A 15016-nucleotide genomic window follows, 5' to 3' on the forward strand; every position below is an offset into this window, starting at 1 on the left:
CTACCAGAATAAAAGGGGTAGTTTGGTGTAACAAATTGACAAAGATAGGTGGCACTTTACAGACTTACTGATTTAGTGAGACATGATTTTTGATGATCAGAGTTCCTTTCAATGCAGAATAAGAGTTTTGACCCCTAGTTTCACCGACAAGTTGAGAGGATATATCCCTTGGAGAGAAAACTGGGCTCATACAAATTCCTAGCCCAGGGGAGAGTCTTTGTCTTTGATTTTGCTCAGATGGAGTTACTGATAGTGCGGTATATCAAGAAATGAATGAACTTGGAAACTTGGTTTCAGATCCCTAGCCAGAGCACCTCAAAGCAAGGGGACCAGGGTTTGGCTCAGAGCCCTTAGCCATTCCCTCAATATCTATAAAAGGGGATTAAAATTAATTTTAACCTCCAAGCTGCAAAATCCTCTTTACTATTGAAGAAACAGGTCTTGGACTAGAACAGTCATTGATCCAAAACTACAAGGAGGGGGAATTAGTCTCAGTACCTACAAAGCTGCTGGACTGCTTCCAGGGAGCACAGGTACAGGGATCTGAAAAAGATGGACAAGAGGTGCTACTTCATCCAGCAGGAGGAGCAGAAGGACACACATGCTAAAGCCTCTTTACAAATCAGACATTTCTCTCGGAGAACTAGCTTTATTTTGAGAACTGTAAATAAGAGAGGAGGTTTACAGAATCTCAATATGCATACTTTGGAAGAAAAGTGGGAAAGGGGAGACACAATCAGTGGGGGCTTTTTTGTTGGTAGGAGAAAAGGAACTGGCACTCATACAGGGCCAACATTAAGGGTGGGGGTCACTATCTAAGGCTCCTGTTGTAGCCACACCCATCTTACCAGCCATGGAGCATATAAAAAGGCATCATTGAAAATAGTACACCAGTCCCTGGGTCCAACAAAAAAACCCCTAAGCATGACCATAAACTAATAAAATAAAGAGACAAAAATTCAGCTGACATCCCCCAAAATCAGACTCTGGCATGCAGGACAACACCAGAAAAACAAAAATACCTTCCCCTTGTAATATTATTATAGCAGATGTAAATTTAAAAAACTGACAACTTCCATTCACTACATTACAAATTACCAACAAAAAGGAAAACAAAAAAGTAACACAACTACCACACTACTTTATCTTAAACTACAAATACAATTATTTTTTGCACCTTTGTTGTCTGGCCACGTACTTTTTTCAATTATGCTGACCCCAGTCTCTGGTTTCTACTTTCCTCATCTTCTCATAACTCTATTGCTAGGGTTTCCTGTTTGTTTTTCATTTTTCTCTCTTCCTTTTCCTTTCAGCTTTCTTCAATTTATTTTCTGCCTCTGTCCAGATATAATGCTTTCTTACTATCCAATCTTCAATTTCCCTCTTTTGACTGTATCTACCTATAGCTTGCCCCTCTCTCCTCCCCACTTCCACCCAGCATTTCCTTCCAATTTCCATTGTCTGCCCCTCCCTACTTCTACCCAGCATTTCCCTACTTTTTCCTCCTCACTTCCATCATCTTCGCTCTCCTTCCTCCCCATTTCCATCCAGTATTTGCACCCTTTCTCCTCCAAACTTCCAGCCAGCATCTCCCCTCTTCTGTCCATCATTTCTCCCCCCCCTTCCAGTCAGCATCACCTGCCTCTCTTCCACGGCCACTGCTGCTTCTCACAATGAGCAGCAGCAAGGTCAAAGCAAGGAGAAGCAGGCCAGAGCCACAGTGCTCAGGTACACACTGTGGGCTCTGCTGGTCCCCTGCCTTGGAACAGGAAGTTGATGTCAGAGGGGCCTGGGATTCACAGAATCCACAGTGCATACCCGAGCACTGTGGACCCACATCTGCTACTCCTTTCTCCTCCCCCCTCCCCCCGCAACAGCCTGCTGCTGCCCGCTGGGCAAGGATTCCTGGTTGGGGAAAAAATGTACCAGCACAAAAAAAACAACAACACTGGATATGATATATGTTTAAATACCTCTGTAGCACAAGGAGATGAGTCTCTTTCAGCTGAAAGGACGTTCTGAAAAAAGGGGCATAGGATGAGGATGAAAGGGGCCAAATTCAGGAGTAGCCTAAGGAAATACTTTCTTTCTTTACAGAAAGGGTGGTGAACTTGGAATGGCCTCCCGGTGGAGGTAGTGGAGACGAAGACTGTATCTGATTTCAAGAAAGCTTGTGACAAGCGAGAGTAGATGTCATAGATGGGGAGACTGGATAGGCCAAATGCTCTTTATCTGCCTTCATTTTTCTATGGTTTTCCCCCCTATGTTTAATTAAGAAGGAGAATTCTGAGGAGTAAAACTGTTACTATATTACTTATTTATTTTGGATTTTGCTCACACCTTTTTCAGTAGTAGCTCAAGGTGAGTTACATTCAGGTACACTGGATATTTCTCTGTCCCAGCAGGGCTCACAATCTAAGCTTGTACCTGAGGCAATGAAGGGTTAAGTGAGTTGCCCAAGATCACAAGGAGCAGCAGTGAGATTTGAACTGGCCACCTCTGGATGTCAAGACCAGTGCTCTAACCACTAGGCCACTCCTCCACTCCACTACCTACTTAAACTTACTGATATGGAGGTGCAAGTATTTGTTGGACGATTGTACCAGTCATTTGCCTATCCAAGTTTCAGTAAACTGTTCACAGGTTTGAGCATTTGAAATTGTGAGAAATATACTAACTCTGTTAGTCCTGGCTCTGCCCTCAAACTAGTCCAAGAACATATATTTGTATAGCTCACCTGATACTCACCCAGGACATTAGGATTATGTAATAACCATTATAAAGTTAAAAACATAAGAATAGCCATACTGGGTCAGACCAATGGTTTATCTAGCCACAAAACCTTAAGCAGATAAGTTATGCATTTAAACTGGCCCACATTTCAGCGATCCTAACTAGAGAATGACACGGGGACAAAGTTTGCCTCCGTCCGTGCCCCGTCCTTGTGGGTTCTGTCTCCGACCCCACTCCATCCCCGCAGGTTCTGTCTCCGTCCCTGCCCCGTCCACACAGGCCCTGTCTCCATCCCCGCCCCGTCCCCGCAGGTTCTGTCCCCGTCGGCTCTGTCCTCATCTGCAGAAGCTCGAACACTTACGATTTTATATTTAAATCTTTTTATTAAAATATAAAAAGGAACAATATGCTGTGCAACTGTTGTGTATAAATTACAAATAGAGAACAATAATAACAATGAGCAGCTATAATAACCCTCCTTCCCACCACCGCCCTTTACCCTTCCAACCCCAACAATAGGTGATTTCTACTACACCAAGGAATCCTAATTCACACTGTTAAAATGTCCAGAGGTATAAAATACAACCCATTCTATATGCCCCAGAGGAGAAAAATATGCCCTATAAAGCACTGTTATGTTTTTTTAAATCTGTGGATAAATAAGAAATCATCAACAATCTCAGGATTCAATCTAGCTCTCCTGTCTTCCACAGTCCTTCCTGGAATAGAAGTTGTCTTCTTAGAAGATGTGCTGGTAGCAGGATGTACAGGATCTCCCATGCAAATTTTGCTAGTTGTGGCCAGTATGTTTGCTTGGTTTTCCAAAAAATCAAAATATCTTTGTAGGCATCACTTAAACATAAATAACAGCCTAGTTCATTAACAGGCTTCAAAGTAGAAAATGACACGGGGACAAAGTTTGTCCCCTGTCCCTGTGGGCTCTGTCCCCATCCCCGTGGGATCTGTCCCCGTCCCCATCCCTGCGGTTTCCCGTCCCTGTGTCATTCTCTAATCCTAACTGTACTGTATAAGTAGGAATACTGAAAATCCGCATATGACTTTAAATGGATCACTTGTTTGTCAAAGTTATACATGCTGTTTTTGCATTCAGAGTTAACTTATGTTCTCTTTAGAGTGACTAAATTTCACCACTTGCCACATAGTTTAGGCCCAGGCCATCCCACACCCTGCACAAATTTAAAACCAATATCTTTGACTGGTTAGCAAGTTAAACATGGATATGGAAGCCACACACCCAATGATCACTGGACAACTAAGGATTGCAAGCACATTAAAACAGCACAGTAGAACATTCATAAAATATTCATAATCAGCAGCATGGAAGGACACTCATATAACATAGATATGATGCTCATGATATCAACACAATACAAATGAAATATCTTAATAAGAAGCAGAAGGGTCAAGTGCAGTTGGGACATAAAGACAGACAGATAAGACAAAAGTAAAAGCAACAAACCGAAGGTCCACCAAGCCCAGTATCCTGTTTCCAACAGTAGCCAATCCAAGTCACAAGTACCTGGCAAGATCTCAGAACAGTAAAATAAATTTTATGCTTCTTATCCTAGAAATAAGCAGTGGATTTCCCGAAGTCCATCTTAATGGCATATGGGCTTTTCTTTTAGGAAAGTATCCAAACCTTTTTTAAACCCTGCTGAGCTAACTGCTTGTACCACATTCTCTGGCAAGGAATTCCAGAGTTTAATTACATGCTGAGTGAAGAACTATTTTCCCTGGTTTGTTTTAAATGTACTACTTAGCAGCTTCATTGCATGCTCCCTAGTCCTAGTATTTTTGGAAAGAGTAAACAAGTGATTCATGTCTACCCATTCCACTCCACTCAGTATTTTATAGACTTAGATTACATGCAAATTATATGCATATTTAGATATGGTATATGGAATTGGTCTCAGGTACAGAGTGCATGTCTAGGGGTGGAGTTAGTGGACAGACAGTCACTGCATGCATTAAAGGCTTCGGAGAAGATTCAGCTTTCATCTACTTTCTGCAGCAGAGGTAGTCAAGATAGATATAGCCCTTTTGGGAGTGAGTATCAGAGTATGGAGGCTACTTCTGAGAAGACTGACTGGCATTTATCACATCATACAATTTCTTTTGATGAAGATACAGATAGTGATGCTCCTTGAGAAGACCTTAGAGGCCTCAAAGATGTGTAGAGGGCTGATTAATATGTAAACTGCTTTGGTTGTATCACAGAACGGCAATATATCAAGAAATAAACTAATTCTTTAGGTATTCTGGTCCATTTTGTCTGAGGACCTTTGGTTAAAAGATCTGTTTCTACTTTATTAGACATTACCTGAATACCCTACAATGTAGTAAATTTAAAACGAATCGGAGAAATTTTTCTTCACTCAATGTGTAATTAAACTCTGGAATTCGTTGCCAGAGAATGTGGTAAAGGTGGTTAGCTTAGTGGAGTTTAAAAAAGGTTTGGACGGCTTCCTAAAGGAAAAGTCCATAGACCGTTATTAAATGGACTTGGGGAAAATCCACTATTTCTGGGATAAGCAGTATAAAATGTTTTGTACATTTTGGGGATCTTGCCGGGTATTTGTGACCTGGATTGGCCACTGTTGGAAACAGGATGCTGGGCTCGATGGACCTTTGGTCTTTCCCAGTATGGCAATACTTATGTACTTACTAGTTAAAAAAGGCCCGTTTCTGACACATATGAAACGGGCGCTAGCAAGGTTGTCCTCGGAGTGTGTATGTTTGTGAGAGTGTATGTGAGAGTGAGTGTGTGTGAGAGAGAGAGTGAAAGTGCGAGTGTGTGTGTGTGTAAGAGACAGAGAGTGTGGTTGTGAGTGTATGTGTGAGAATGAGTGTGTGTGCAAGTGCGTATGTGAGACACAGTGTGATTGTGAGTGTGTTTCACACAGATTCAGTGAGAGTGTGTGTGTGATACTCAGATGCTCAGTGAGACTGAGTGTATGAAACCAAGCAAGTGTGTGAGTGATTGTGTGACACAGAGAGTGAATGTGATTCACTGTTAGACAGAGTGTGTGAGAGAGAGACAGAAAGACATTGTCTGGTGAGAGAGAGTGTGTGAGAAAGTGTGTGTGTGCCAGAGCTACCACCCTCCCTCTCTCTCTCTCTCTGGTGTCAGCCCCCCCCCCCCCCCATCTTTCTGGTGTTTGAGATTTCCTCCACTGCACCCAAGCAATTGGTGATTGAGATTGAGTGTGTGTGTGTGGGGGGGGGGGGGGGTTCAGGAAGCGCTGCCAGATGAGATAGTGAGTGAGTGAGTGTGTGTGTGTATGGGGTTTCAGAAAGTGCTACCAGATGAGAGAGAGTGTGTGTGTGTTTGGGGGGGGGGGGTGTGGTGGGGTGTCAGCTTTGAAGTAGAGGGGTTTGTGGGGGTATGTTTTAGGAAGCGCTGCCAGATGAGTGTGTGTGGGGGGGGGGGGGGCGGTTATCAAGCAGTGTCAGATGAGTGTGTGTGTGTTCGGGGCGTGGGTTCAGAAAGCACTTGCAGAAGAAAGAGTGTGTGTGTGGGAGGGGTGGAGGGTTGAGGTAGCGGGGCCAAATGAGAGTGAGTGTGTGTGTGGGGGGGGGGGCAGGAACGGCTGCTAGATGAGTGAGTGTGTGTGGTTGGGGGGGCAGGGTTTTCATGAAGCGCTTGCAGATGAGAGAGTGAGTGTGTGTGTGGTGGTGGGGGGTTTGCCAGATGAGTGAGTGAGTGTGGGGGGGGGGGGGGGGGCAGGAATTTCATGAAGCGCTGCCAGACGATAGAGTGAGTGTGTGTGTGTGTTGTGGGGTGTGCGTTGAGGAACTGTGGCCAATTGAGAGTAAGTGTTTTGGTTTTTTTTGGGTGGTGGGTTCTGTAACCGCTGCCAGATGAGTGTTTGATTGTGTGTGGGGGGGTGGGGGCTGGGGTTTCATGGAGCGGTGCCAGTTGTGAGAGAGTGTGTGTGTGTTTTTTTTTTCCACTTTGGGGGGGGGGGGGGGGGGGGAGATTGTAGTGTGATGAAGATTGAAGGGAGCGGAGGCTGCTTTCAGGGGTTGTTTGTTGTGTGCCGTCTCCGCTTCCTCCGCGTGATGCACCCACCGCCACCACGCGTTGCCCCCCCTCCCGCCGCCATCCCACCCTACAGTGTCGTAGTTTTGCTGGCGGGTTACCCAAAATCCCGCCAGCAGAAGTCCTTTGTTGTGTGCTACTGTGCTGTGCTGAGACCCGCTTGATCTTCTGCATTGCTAGGCTGTGCAGGGCGGGGTTATGTGCGTCAGATGTCGTGCACGTGCAAGACGTCAGACGCACAGAAGCCCTGCCTGCAGAGGCTAGTAATGCTGAAGATCACGCTGCGGGGTTTCGGTTTCCCCGGCGGCAAAGCTTCGCGTCGGTGGGTGGGTAGGGGTGGGGGTGGGTGTTGCTTCATGTGGATTGTGTTGCGGGGCTGATTTTTTGCAGGATTTTCGTGGGTGGCTTGGGGGGGGGGGGCGGCGCGGGGGTGGGTGTTGCACCTGCAGCATGTGTTAGTGGGTTGTTTTTTTTTGCGGTTTGTTGTGGGTGGCTTTGTGGGGGGTTGCGGTGTGGGGGGGGGGGGGTGGGTGTTGCACATCCTGGGGGATGAGTAGGGAAACACTGCTCCCCCTGCTTGGTTCTGTTTCTTTCATTGTCTTTTACTATTTTTTTTAACGCTCCTTGAACGTTCTTTTTTCAAAGGTTCTGAACTCACTGCAGAACGTTAGAGGGTTGGTTTGACGTCATGACGTTTGACGCGAGGGCGGGGCTCAGAGTCATAGTGGGATGGCTTCACCACCATGAAGTTACAAACCCCTTGTGCTGTGAGTTCAGAACCTTTGTCCTCAGAACGTTCAGGGTGCGTTTTATTATAGTAGATGCTATACTTATATAAGCGAGAAGTGTTCAGTGAAAGCGAATGCTACATACCTGTAGAAGGTATTCTCCGAGGACAGCAGGCTGATTGTTCTCACTGATGGGTGACGTCCACGGCAGCCCCTCCAATCGGAAACTTCACTAGCAAAGTCCTTTGCTAGCCCTCGCGCGCCCGCGCGCACCGCGCATGCGCGGCCGTCTTCCCGCCCGAAACCGGCTCGAGCCGGCCAGTCCAGTATGTAGCAAGACAATACACTTCAAGGGAAGACACAACTCCAAAGGGGAGGCGGGCGGGTTTGTGAGAACAATCAGCCTGCTGTCCTCGGAGAATACCTTCTACAGGTATGTAGCATTCGCTTTCTCCGAGGACAAGCAGGCTGCTTGTTCTCACTGATGGGGTATCCCTAGCCCCCCGGCTCACTCAAAACAACAACCATGGTCAATTGGGCCTCGCAACGGCGAGGACATAACTGAGATTGACCTAAAAAATTTACCAACTAACTGAGAGTGCAGCCTGGAACAGAACAAACAGGGCCCTCGGGGGTGGAGTTGGATCCTAAAGCCCAAACAGGTTCTGAAGAACTGACTGCCCGAACCGACTGTCGCGTCGGGTATCCTGCTGCAGGCAGTAATGAGATGTGAATGTGTGGACAGATGACCACGTCGCAGCTTTGCAAATTTCTTCAATGGAGGCTGACTTCAAGTGGGCTACCGACGCAGCCATGGCTCTAACATTATGAGCCGTGACATGACCCTCAAGAGCCAGCCCCGCCTGGGCGTAAGTGAAGGAAATGCAATCTGCTAGCCAATTGGATATGGTGCGTTTCCCTACAGCCACTCCCCTCCTATTGGGATCAAAAGAAACAAACAATTGGGCGGACTGTCTGTGGGGCTGTGTCCGCTCCAGGTAGAAGGCCAATGCTCTCTTGCAGTCCAATGTGTGCAGCTGACGTTCAGCAGGGCAGGAATGAGGACGGGGAAAGAATGTTGGCAAGACAATTGACTGGTTCAGATGGAACTCCGACACGACCTTTGGCAGAAACTTAGGGTGAGTGCGGAGGACTACTCTGTTGTGATGAAATTTGGTGTAAGGGGCCTGGGCTACCAGGGCCTGAAGCTCACTGACTCTACGAGCCGAAGTAACTGCCACCAAGAAAATGACCTTCCAGGTCAAGTACTTCGGATGGCAGGAATTCAGTGGCTCGAAAGGAGGTTTCATCAGCTGGGTGAGAACGACATTGAGATCCCATGACACTGTAGGAGGCTTGACAGGGGGCTTTGACAAAAGCAAACCTCTCATGAAGCGAACAACTAAAGGCTGTCCTGAGATCGGCTTACCTTCCACTTGGTAATGGTATGCACTGATTGCACTAAGGTGAACCCTTACGGAGTTGGTCTTAAGACCAGACTCAGACAAGTGCAGAAGGTATTCAAGCAGGGTCTGTGTAGGACAAGAGCGAGGATCTAGGGCCTTGCTGTCACACCAGACGGCAAACCTCCTCCAATGAAAGAAGTAACTTCTCTTAGTGGAGTCTTTCCTGGAAGCAAGCAAGATGCGGGAGACACCCTCCGGCAGACCCAAAGAGGCAAAGTCTACGCCCTCAACATCCAGGCCGTGAGAGCCAGAGACTGGAGGTTGGGATGCAGAAGAGCCCCCTCGTCCTGCGTGATGAGGGTCGGAAAACACTCCAATCTCCACGGTTCTTCGGAGGATAACTCCAGAAGAAGAGGGAACCAGATCTGACGCGGCCAAAAAGGAGCAATCAGAATCATGGTGCCTCGGTCTTGCTTGAGTTTCAACAAAGTCTTCCCCACCAGAGGGATGGGAGGATAAGCATACAGCAGACCTTCCCCCCAATCCAGGAGGAAGGCATCCGACGCCAGTCTGCCGTGGGCCTGAAGCCTGGAACAGAACTGAGGGATCTTGTGGTTCACTTGAGATGCGAAGAGATCCACCAGGGGGGTGCCCCACGCCTGGAAGATCTGTCGCACCACACGGGAATTGAGCGACCACTCATGAGGTTGCATAATCCTGCTCAACCTGTCGGCCAGACTGTTGTTTACGCCTGCCAGATATGTGGCTTGGAGCACCATGCCTTGACGGCGAGCCCAGAGCCACATGCTGACGGCTTCCTGACACAGGGGGCGAGATCCGGTGCCCCCCTGCTTGTTGACATAGTACATGGCAACCTGATTGTCTGTCTGAATTTGGATAATTTGGTGGGACAGCCGATCTCTGAAAGCCTTCAGAGCGTTCCAGATCGCTCGCAACTCCAGAAGATTGATCTGTAGATCGCGTTCTTGGAGGGACCACTTTCCTTGGGTGTGAAGCCCATCGACATGAGCTCCCCATCCCAGGAGAGACGCATCCGTGGTCAGCACTTTTTGTGGCTGAGGAATTTGGAAGGGACGTCCCAGAGTCAAATTGGAGCAAATCGTCCACCACAACAGGGATTCGAGAAAACTCGTGGACAGGTGGATCACGTCCTCTAGACCCCCAGCGGCCTGATACCACTGGGAGGCTAGGGTCCATTGAGCAGATCTCATGTGAAGGCGGGCCATGGGAGTCACATGAACTGTGGAGGCCATGTGGCCCAGCAATCTCAACATCTGCCGAGCTGTGATCTGCTGGGACGCTCGCACCCGTGAGACGAGGGACAACAGGTTGTTGGCCCTCGCCTCTGGGAGATAGGCACGAGCCGTCCGAGAATCCAGCAGGGCTCCGATGAATTCGAGTTTCTGCACTGGGAGAAGATGGGACTTTGGGTAATTTATCACAAACCCCAGTAGCTCCAGGAGGCAAATAGTCATCTGCATGGACTGCAGGGCTCCTGCCTCGGATGTGTTCTTCACCAGCCAATCGTCGAGATATGGGAACACGTGCACCCCCAGCCTGCGAAGCGCCGCTGCTACCACAGCTAGGCACTTTGTGAACACCCTGGGCGCAGAGGCGAGCCCAAAGGGTAGCAAACAGTACTGGAAGTGGCGTGTGCCCAGCTGAAATCGCAGATACTGTCTGTGAGCTGGCAGTATTGGGATGTGTGTGTAGGCATCCTTCAAGTCCAGAGAGCATAGCCAATCGTTTTGCTGAATCATGGGGAGAAGGGTGCCCAGGGAAAGCATCCTGAACTTTTCTTTTACGAGATATTTGTTCAGGGCCCTTAGGTCTAGGATGGGACGCATCCCCCCTGTTTTCTTTTCCACAAGGAAGTACCTGGAATAGAATCCCAGCCCTTCTTGCCCGGATGGCACGGGCTCGACCGCATTGGCGCTGAGAAGGGCGGAGAGTTCCTCTGCAAGTACCTGCTTGTGCTGGAAGCTGTAGGACTGAGCTCCCGGTGGACAATTTGGAGGTTTTGAGGCCAAATTGAGGGTGTATCCTTGCCGGACTATTTGGAGAACCCACTGATCGGAGGTTATGAGAGGCCACCTTTGGTGAAAAGCTTTCAACCTCCCTCCGACTGGCAGGTCGCCCGGCACTGACACTTGGATGTCGGCTATGCTCTGCTGGAGCCAGTCAAAAGCTCGCCCCTTGCTTTTGCTGGGGAGCCGCGGGGCCTTGCTGAGGCGCACGCTGCTGACGAGAGTGAGCGCGCTGGGGCTTAGCCTGGGCCGCAGGCTGTCGGGAAGGAGGATTGTACCTACGCTTGCCAGAAGTATAGGGAACAGTCTTCCTTCCCCCGAAAAATCGTCTACCTGTAGAGGTAGAAGCTGAAGGCTGCCGGCGGGCGAACTTGTCGAATGCGGTGTCCCGCTGGTGGAGAGACTACCACCTGTTCGACTTTTTCGCCAAAAATGTTATCCGCACGGCAAGGCGAGTCCGCAATCCGCTGCTGGAGTCTATTCTCCAGGTCGGCGGCACGCAGCCATGAGAGCCTGCGCATCACCACACCTTGAGCAGCGGCCCTGGACGCAACATCAAAAGTGTCATAAACTCCTCTGGCCAGGAATTTTCTGCACGCCTTCAGCTGCCTGACCACCTCCTGAAAAGGCTTGGCTTGCTCAGGGGGAAGAGCATCAACCAAGCCCGCCAACTGCCGCACATTATTCCGCATGTGTATGCTCGTGTAGAGCTGGTAAGACTGAATTTTGGCCACGAGCATAGAGGAATGGTAGGCCTTCCTCCCAAAGGAGTCTAAGGTTCTAGAGTCTTTGCCCGGGGGCGCCGAAGCATGCTCTCTAGAACTCTTAGCCTTCTTTAGGGCCAGATCCACAACTCCAGAGTCGTGAGGCAACTGGGTGCGCATCAGCTCTGGGTCCCCATGGATCCGGTACTGGGACTCGATCTTCTTGGGGATGTGGGGATTAGTTAGAGGTTTCGTCCAGTTCGCAAGCAATGTCTTTTTTAGGACATGATGCAAGGGAACCGTGGACGCTTCCTTAGGTGGAGAAGGATAGTCCAGGAGCTCAAACATTTCAGCCCTGGGCTCGTCCTCCACAACCACCGGGAAGGGGATGGCCGTAGACATCTCCCGGACAAAGGAAGCAAAAGACAGACTCTCGGGAGGAGAAAGCTGTCTTTCAGGAGAGGGAGTGGGATCAGAAGGAAGACCCTCAGACTCCTCGTCAGAGAAATATCTGGGATCTTCTTCTTCTTCCCACGAGGCCTCACCCTCGGTGTCAGACACAAGTTCACGGACCTGCGTCTGCAACCGGGCCCGGCTCGACTCCGTGGAACCGCGTCCACGATGGGGGCGTCGAGAGGTAGACTCCCTCGCCCGCATCGGCGAAGCTCCCTCCGCCGACGTAGTCGGGGAGCCCTCCTGGGAGGTGGCCGCGGTCGTCGGGGACCTCATCCCGGGCGATGGGCCAGCCGGCGCCACGCTCGACGGTACCGGAGGCGCAAGCACCGCCGGTACCGGAGGGGTAGGGCGCAACAGCTCCCCCAGAATCTCTGGGAGAACGGCCCGGAGGCTCTCGTTCAGAGCGGCTGCAGAGAAAGGCATGGAGGTCGATGCAGGCGTCGACGTCAGTACCTGTTCCGGGCATGGAGGCTGTTCCGGGCTGTCCAGAGCGGAGCGCATCGACACCTCCTGAACAGAGGGTGAGCGGTCCTCTCGGTGCCGATGCCTGCTGGGTGCCGAATCCCTCGGCGACCCAGAGCTCTCGGTGCCGACACGGGGAGGAGACCGGTGTCGATGCTTCTTCGATTTCTTCCGAAGCATGTCACCGGAGCTCCCCGGCACCGACGAGGAGGACGTCGAATCCATCCGTCGCTTCCTCGGGGCCGAGACCGAAGAAGGTCGATCTCGGGGGGGCTGTACCGCAGGAGCCCTCAGGGTAGGAGGAGACCCACCCGAGGGCTCACCGCCACCAGCAGGGGAATGGACAGCCCTCACCTGCACTCCACTCGATGCACCACCGTCCGACGACATCAGCAGACGAGGTCCTGGTACCACCGACGTCGATGCAGCTATCCGATGTCTCGGCGCCGATGCAGAGGCCCGATGCCTCGATGCACTCGATGCAGGGGCGGCCGAGGAAGATGGTCTGGACGCTGACGACGTCGATGCACTCGAAGATCCCGGTGCCGATGCCGACGAAGAGCCCGAGAACAACACGTTCCACTGGGCTAGTCTCGCTACCTGAGTCCGCCTTTGAAGCAGGGAACACAGACTGCAGTTCTGAGGGCGGTGCTCGGCCCCCAGACACTGAAGACACGACGAGTGTCGATCAGTGAGCGAGATAACCCGGGCGCACTGGGTGCACTTCTTGAAGCCGCTGGAAGGCTTCGATGTCATGGGCGGAAAAATCACGCCGGCGAAATCAAAAGCCGAAATGGCGAAATTTGAAGCACCAAAATTTAGATGGAGAAAAAAATCTCGACCGAGGCCGAAAAGAGGCCTACCCCGACGACGAAAGAAAACTTACCGGGGCAAAAAGCTGGAAGTACGGGGAGGATTGACACGAAACCCGGCGGAGGGTTTCCGGAGCACTTCCCGACTTAAACAAAGCTTTCCCGAAGGAAAAAACACGCTCAAAAATAATTTGGACGCGCGAGGTCGACTTTCCGGGGCTCGACACGGCGAAAACACGACCGTACCGAGTGCGGACAAAAGAAGACTGGCCGGCTCGAGCCGGTTTCGGGCGGGAAGACGGCCGCGCATGCGCGGTGCGCGCGGGCGCACGAGGGCTAGCAAAGGACTTTGCTAGTGAAGTTTCCGATTGGAGGGGCTGCCGTGGACGTCACCCATCAGTGAGAACAAGCAGCCTGCTTGTCCTCGGAGAATACAACTTTGCTTGGGAATTAAAGTATGGCTTTTATTTGACTCTGATTAATAGGTACACAGATTAATTAACAATTTTAATTAACGTCTGATTTAAGAAATATGTAGGAACTTATGGTCTCTGTGTTTCAGTAAGATGTTATATTTAATGTTTTCACACAGAGTCAATGCCATTTATTTACTTTAGCTTAACCCCCTGTTTGCTCGAATGGACTTAGGCTGAGCAATCTGCAATCAGACTAGTACTGTTCCAAGAGAGTCTGATTTAAAAACAGAATTTCACTGTAGCAGCATTTCTGTCCATGGCACATCTTTGTGGTCACTTTACTGGGCTGGAGTCCACCTTTTTTTCACATATTCCAACTCACTCACTCTCCCTCTCTTACTCTCTCACTTTCACATACTCTGGCTAATATCCAGAAAATACTAAAAAACTGTAAAATGATGAGCTTCACCAAAATTATACAGTCACAATCCCAAACTGATGAACTATCAGTTCTACCACAGTACTTTTTAAATAAAGACTGATGAACACAGTATAACTATCATTATAGAAAATATTATTAACAAGGAGGAAAAGGCCTCACATGTCCCAACCGTGGCATTTCATGTTGATATTTGTATTAATGTCTCCATATTTTGGATTCTGTTTGTCTCATCGGTCTTAAAAAAACCTCCTCTTAATTTTTATATTATTCTTGTGCACTCTTTTCCATAAAAGTTTCTCCTACATAAGCACACAACTGTGGAACGCACTACCAAAAGCCATGAAAACAACGTACGACCACCTAAACTTCCAGAAATCACTAAAAATCAACCTGTTCAAAAAGGCATACCTCATTGACCCAACTTAAGTGCCTAAACCCTGCAACACAATGATACCAAAGCTTGCAATGGACTATACATAGCTCTTCCTCCCTTTGATTCCCAATGTGTCTCTAACCCATGAACCTTATCCGACCAAACTAACTCCTTGTATTTGTTCCTCTACCGGAGATGGCGAACGCCTTTATGGTACAATATAAGCCACATTGAGCCTGCAAATAGGTGGGAAAATGTGGGATACAAATGTAACAAATAAATAAAAAATCCCTATCATTTCAAAAATTATATACAAAGATGCACTTAGCTCTGGCTCCATTCCCGATGACTATGTTTCATTTGCTCACAAGCC

At 49.3% G+C, this 15016-nt stretch overlaps 1 protein-coding gene across 7 annotated transcripts in view; it reads right to left on the minus strand.

The window, feature by feature from the left end:
• The window catches only part of CADM3 (cell adhesion molecule 3), a 656955-nt gene that overhangs the window by 574669 nt on the left and 67270 nt on the right, over positions 1-15016 (minus strand). Inside the window, exon 2 of one of the 7 annotated variants that reach the window (XM_030187816.1) lies at positions 503-543. The exons of 5 other annotated variants lie outside the window; for them this stretch is intronic. The gene's annotated coding sequence lies outside the window, so the exon portion shown is untranslated. Of the gene's footprint in view, positions 1-498; positions 544-15016 lie in introns of all 7 variants that reach the window. One more of the 7 variants, XM_030187814.1, reaches the window with a different exon arrangement.

Source organism: Microcaecilia unicolor, chromosome 14 (genome assembly GCF_901765095.1).
Source record: "Microcaecilia unicolor chromosome 14, aMicUni1.1, whole genome shotgun sequence".
Lineage (NCBI taxonomy): Eukaryota > Metazoa > Chordata > Amphibia > Gymnophiona > Siphonopidae > Microcaecilia > Microcaecilia unicolor.